The following is a 4,931-nucleotide window of genomic DNA, read 5'->3' as shown; positions in this document are numbered from 1 at the left end:
AGCCAGCTTGCATTTGATAGCACCTTTATGGCTGCAACTGGGTTCTGGAGGTTTCTTAGGAGTGAAAGATGATCTGCTTTAATTTAGGAGCATCCAGAGGCTAATTACAATGGCCTATACTACAGCAGAATAATCATAATATACCAGGCAGCAGGGAGCCCAGCAGAGTGATACTGACAAACTCTAGCTTCATATACGTGGGTACAACCCAAAGAGAATACCACTGAAACTCTGCTGCAGTGGTATGTTTGGTTTCAGCATCTGCTTAACTTGGTGACGGAGGATGCATATCAGACCCAAATCAGTAACACCAGCAACAAACTTGTAACATACCTATACACTCATTTGTAGGTGGCAACACCTGTTAGTATCATGCAGGGCATTACCTACACAGACGCTTTGGGAAGAGCAGCCAACTCCTCTATCCAGACCTATGTAAACCCACCGCAACTGCCTTTATTCTATTGTGATACTATCCACTGAGGAAGGGTGTGCATGTGACTGCTATAACAGAGCCACAGCAGAGAGACTGAAAGACTTCTGCCCTTGTCCATTCCCCATGAAAAATTATCCCTTTTTATGCCTACTCCCTGGATGCAATGGTGGCAACTCCTCTAGTGGAGTTGTGTTGGACATCTTAAAAAAATGACAAATTACCTTAAAAAAATTAGGAAAACACTACTGAAATCAGATGGGCAGATTCACATTCTTCTGGTCCATCAGCAAATGACAGAAGTGTAAGACCTGCTATCCTAAGACAAGTAAGCAACTGGAGTGAAATGGTAGTGGTTGCCACAGTTCTCCTTAAGCAGGTGAGAAACTCAGTCTGAAAGCTATAAAGATAGCTACTGAAATGGTTTCATTCTCCGAGTGAGAGCTAGAAAAGCTCTGCTTGCAGGGAGGTCAAGAAGTGAGAGCCCAGTGGATCATTTGTTGTGGTTTTAATGCTTCATGGCTCAGGGTCAGTCAGAAATCCCTATCCTAAGGTCACGGTTAGGGCAGTCTGGAAAACAATCTTGTTTGTTTTCTGTTACTGGCAAGGCCTTGCCCAGGCTCTGCTTTTCCTCTCTCTCACAGCAGATTATTTCAGCCTACTCCTCCTGCTCATCATGCTATGGTTAATTTCACCCTAGGCACTGACATTCAGCTTCTCCAGGATCACAGTCACCCAAAGGATCTTTCTTCCCTGTAGCAGTCCATAGTGTTGCAACGTGATGCAACAAATAGCCAACCAAAGCTAACCCTGGGTAGCATTCAGAGGAGTAAAATTCCATACCATGCCTATTGATAAGCAAGCAGCAATATTAATTTTTAGCTTCAATTTTAAATGGCATCAAGGAGGCAGAATGAGGAGCATGGGTGGCAGCAAAGTTGTCTGTTAACTAAATGAGTCCTATTTCTACTGCACTAGATAGCCCCTTGCCACTGCAGCAGTGTGGCTACACTTCACAGATGGCAGTGTGACATGCAGTGATAATCATCTGTCTCCTAACCTGCTTAGGAGATGGTTTGACTTAGAAGAAGCTGAGAAGCACACTTTAGAGGGCTTGCTAATAACTACATCTGTTTTAAATAGACATACTTTAACTACATCTTCCATACCAAACAGTCATTGGAGTCAAGCGATCACTTTAAAAGGCAGAGATACAACTTTGCAGTATTTTACAATGGATTTAATAGCTAAGCCTTAAAATAAAAAATACCACCATGCAAACACACAGCTGAATCATAGGCATTTAATGAACAGCACTCACTGCTTAAATGCGAATTCACACTACAACAGTCTTGCAGATGATCTATAATACCCTGTATTGCTAGTATATAAAATTTGCATAAATATACCTCAAATATTTATAAATCAATAGATATAAGCACACATTTAAAAGTGAGGATCAAAAGTACATTACACACAGAGTTCTTACACACTCTAATTAATTTAAATAATCACATTTTGCCTTATTAAATTAAACATTACATGGATAAAATATAGCTTGCCATCAATCCTAAGCACTAAAATACTGCTAGAAAAGAGTACTACTGCCAACAAACAGAGAGAGAACGCACCCATAGAAGAACACTTAACTGAAATGTAGCTGTAAGATCTAATGCCATGGAATGACTAACAATAATGTATATATTACTTTTAAAAAAGCAAGCAATTTTGGGTAACTTTCCACTTCTTTGTCTGGTACTCCAGTTTCAGCCTAGTGAGCTGTAACTGTGCAGGATAAGCATAAAGCAGCAAAGAGTCTGCTAAAACAGTTGCACATTTAAAAAAGGTCTCCTCAGAAGCAAGGATAATTCCTTATTTCCTCCAGCAGCTTATTTACTGGAGCTTCCCTACCCTCATGTAATTAGAGCTAAAAAAACATCTGCAACAACCATCCCTGATATTTTTTCAAATTCTTTCCAACTAAGATTTAGCAAGAGGTACAAAGAAGCACTGACGGCTGTGTAGTTTGGAACAAATTTCTTGGTCAGTCCCACTTTAGAGCTTTTATATACCTAAGAAGTCTACTCTGCCTGAAAGACAGTGATTAAAGTATTTAAAGAGTACAGAGATTTTTACACAGAGTAGTATGATGCTCAGGACCAATTAAATGTAATCTTAAGTACTTTAACTGAGGCATGTTTTATACACTAGGAATCAGGTAAATGGAAGTTGCCAAATTAAACTTGCATCTTAATTTTGCTGTTAACTAATTTCAAGAGATTATGCATCGTAATTTAAGAATGATTTGAGAAAACTTTTAGTGGAACAGTCTCTGTTAAGATGGCTTCAGGAGCACTGCAGAAGTCTGAAAAAAGAAAGCACACAAGGGAAATTTGGCATACTCAAGAGCAAATAGTTGCAAACAACAACAACAAAAGTGTTGCAATTAAGCCCCAAATGATGCAGGTGGCATCACATGAGGGGGTCTCAGTCAAGAGAAGTCTCAGTCTGCACAAGGACATTAAGTGAGTTGGTTCATTTTCAGGCAAAAGCAATAAAATCCAGATTTTTCTTTCTCCAACATGCGACAAGTTAATTTGCCACATGTAATAACATGATGTAGTGATTCACATGCCCTTTCTTTGATGAATGCTTTTCTCAAGCATATATGACTTTGACAAATTCTAGGGAGAATGGGATATAATAAAGCTTTTGGGAATGAGGCAGGAGGTCTTGCAGCTAAAACACTGGACTGGAATTAGGGAGACTTGGCATTTATTCCAGTCTGGTATATGTTTTCCATGCAACTTTCATACAAAATCTCTTAGGCACCAGAGCAAAAGTCAGACTGATGAAATTCTTCATAAATGTTTAGGTGCTCTTGGCAGAAGCATTTGTGGGGGTGTTGGTCGATGAGAAGTTCAACACTACCCAGCAGTGTGCACTTACAGCCCAGAAAGCTAACCATATCCTGGGCTGCATCAAAAGAAGCACTCTATGATTTATTTAGAAAACTAGTGGCTAGATGGCTAAATAGATGACCTATGAGCATAATCCTAGGCTAACCCAACCCTGGCCACCCATCCCCATGCTGTCTTTTGGAAGGATTGTTGTTGTTGCTATTATTATTTATTTATGTATCTATTTACATAGATTATGTCAGTGACTGGGGCTAAGGAATGGTCCAATAACTAGAACGCAACTTCAAGGACAGCACTTAGAATATTGAAGGGAAAGAGAACGAATGGGCTGGCTCTGCTGAACACCTGTGTCCTGTGTGTAGGTCCTCATGTCTGTGTACCCCACGCTACAAGCAGACATACACTTGACACAAAATGGTACAGTGGTGACATCTTTCTTCATAATATGGGCAAATAGCCTGACTTCTCTTCTTATAACAAAATACACCATCGTGACCCCTGAGATCATTCCCTAGGAGATGGGAGAGCTGGTATAATTCTTTCATGTGCTTGAGATGTCACCTGGACCAACTAACTAACCAAATAGTCTCTTCTATCTTAGGGTGTGCTCCTGCAAATTCTCCTGTTTAATTTATGTGTAATCATTAATAAAACATTGGGCTGGAGGATAAAGCATTACTCCAGGTGATGGAATAGGTTACTCATCCTGGTTTCCACTCCCTGCTTTGCAGATTCTCTTTGTGTTTTACATTAAACAGTCTTTGGCTAATCTGTCACCACTGGCATAGGGATTCAGCCCCATGTCACCCTCAGATGACTAGAAAACAAGATCTTTTTTCCGCTTCTCTATGTTTGCATCCATGGCCATTTGAAACGGGAAAGCTCCATTCAGAAGAATGGAGAAAGTCCTTCCTCCTAGGATGCTTAATAGAATAGGGAGGAGGGTCTCTCCTTGGAGATGTAGATTTGGGTAGCTCAGAAGAAGGGACTAGCCCACAGGTCCCACCCTGCTTGCATAAGTACTCTGCCCACTGATGCATGGCACGAGGAAGACAAAGTGACTTGCTCAGGACCATAAATATGTGCCAATGCCAAGCATAGAGTTTGATTCTTAGTCCTTTGCTTTTCTGACAGAAGTCTGTCTTTCACCTTACTTTTATGCACTAACACTTGCTTAGTTTTCTCATTAGAGAACACCATTAAGTTGTCTCATAAACCTATGCTACTGTTTTTATTTTTAAATTGCTTAACATCAGCAAGCATTTTCTTCAATATACAGTGCTGATTCTCTCTTCATTTTTTATGTTGCCTTTGTTTAATATAGTCAATTACAAACAAGAAATATCTGCAGAAATGTAATATGCAGAAATATATATTTATATACATAAGGTATATGTATAATTCCTCAAATGGAAGGAGTAGAACATTTCACTCAGTCTACTCATAAGGTTAAGCTCTGAATACTTATTGTAGCTTTCATGAATCACAGGGCCTTACTCTTGCTACTGGGGATAAATTATTCCACTCTGCTGCATTACATATTCTTTGTATAAAAGATGCAACTGCACGTTTCAATC

General features: G+C 39.7%; 1 long non-coding RNA gene across 2 annotated transcripts in view; it reads right to left on the bottom strand.

Moving 5' to 3' along the window:
• Positions 1 to 1,560: 1,560 nt before the first annotated feature.
• Positions 1,561 to 4,931, bottom strand: part of LOC134164267 (uncharacterized) — a 15,649-nt gene continuing 12,278 nt past the window's right edge. For both annotated transcript variants that reach the window (XR_009965081.1, XR_009965082.1), the window contains exon 5: positions 1,561 to 2,798. This is a non-coding gene — a long non-coding RNA (uncharacterized LOC134164267). The remainder of the gene's footprint in view (positions 2,799 to 4,931) is intronic.

This window comes from Pezoporus occidentalis, unplaced genomic scaffold (genome assembly GCF_034315485.1).
Source record: "Pezoporus occidentalis ecotype Australia unplaced genomic scaffold, CSIRO_AGI_Poc_V1 ctg214, whole genome shotgun sequence".
NCBI lineage: Eukaryota > Metazoa > Chordata > Aves > Psittaciformes > Psittacidae > Pezoporus > Pezoporus occidentalis.
Note: the sequence above shows the minus strand (reverse complement) of the source record. Positions and strands in the feature narration are given on the sequence as shown.